Below are 1,667 nucleotides of genomic sequence, written 5' to 3' on the forward strand. Positions count from 1 at the left end.
CCCCGTGTAAACACAGCTCTAAGCACTTTACATACATGTAAATGCATGTACGAACAATATTCACGCACGCGACGCACACACGCACACACATAATATTATAAAATACACACTCACACACACACACACACACACACACTCACACACACACACTAACACTAACACACACACATACACACAAACACACACTCACACTCACATTACAAGCAAGCTCTGGAGCATGGATATGCGCTATATAAATGCAATTATTATTATTATTATTATTATTATTATTACACGCACACATGTGCACACACACATTACCCCTGGTCTGTCGCTGATCAGGCATAATATTATTTTGTGTCCATTGCTCTGGCTTTGTGGTCTTGTCGAAGGACACGGCTCAGTGGTCTCTCACTCACTTGAAAGACACAGCTCGTGTCACTCACTTACATGAAGGAAACAGCTCACTGGTCACTTTTTCCACTGAAGCCCTGGTCACTAACTCACTCCAAGGACATAGCCGAGTGGTCACTGACTCAAAAACGCTGTTGTCACTGATATGGCTTACCGTGTATTTGAAAGCCTGTTTTTTAACCACCAGAATACTTGATGGCTTTCAGAACAATGAGCGTTATCTTAGAGACCAGCACAGTAAAGATCCATTAACCTTAGAAAAGAGTCGTGTGGCTGGAGAGTCTTAAAGAGTTCCACAGAGATCAAGGCAATTTTTTAAATTAAACAAGGAATGCTACAATATTCCCGTACTGCAGACCTACTTGAACTCATTTGAGCGAACTGTGTTTAATTGATGCTTCTTAATGTATTCACGAAACTTGAATCCCCCTAAAAGATCAGAATTATTCATTTCACTTTGTTTCCTTAGAAACTCGAGGAAATTTTTAATATATTTTATTAAATATTGTTATCTCCAATAATGCAATCAAGTATAATATGTAGACACGATGTTTAGCTAAATTGACTTAATTTGCTCGCACTCACAATGTTTTTAGTACCAAGTCCATCTCCCCCCTCTCTTCTCTCTCTCTCTCTCTCTCTCTCTCTCTCTCTCTCTCTCTCTCTCTCTCTTTTTTTCTCTCTCTCTGTCTCTCTCTCTCTGTCTCTCTCTGTCTCTCTCTCTTTTCCCTTCTTTCTCTCTATCTGTGTATGTGTGTGAGCATGTGTGTGTACTCGTATATATGTGCGCGCGCACACGTGTGTGTGTGTGTGTGTGAGTGTCTGAGTGTGTGTGCGTGTATGTGTCAGTGTGTCTGTGTGTGTGTTTGAATGTGCGTTTGTGTGTGTGAGTGGTTGTATGTGTGTGTGTGTGTGTGTGTGTGTGTGTGTGTGTGTGTGTGTGTGTGTGTGTGTGTGTGTGTGTGTGTGTGTGTGTGTGAGTCATTCTTCTCTGTGTCTTTATCTCTCGATTTCTCTTTCTCTCCGTTTTCCTCTGTTTGTCTCTCACGTTTTAACTTCCACAATTGTTATATACACAAGCAGAGCCCGCAACCACACATTACGTAAACCACATTTAAATTTAAATTTCTCGCTGGCGACAAAAACCAACCTTAGTAAAGGTACTTCTTTATGATAACATAATATTATGTGTTTTTTGTTTGTTTGTTTAGTATAGGGTTTTACGGCGCTCGCAACTGCATAAGGTCATATGAGCGCGCGGGACACACCTAATA

This window comes from Aplysia californica, unplaced genomic scaffold (assembly GCF_000002075.1).
Source record: "Aplysia californica isolate F4 #8 unplaced genomic scaffold, AplCal3.0 scaffold00011, whole genome shotgun sequence".
Classification (NCBI taxonomy): Eukaryota; Metazoa; Mollusca; class Gastropoda; order Aplysiida; family Aplysiidae; genus Aplysia; species Aplysia californica.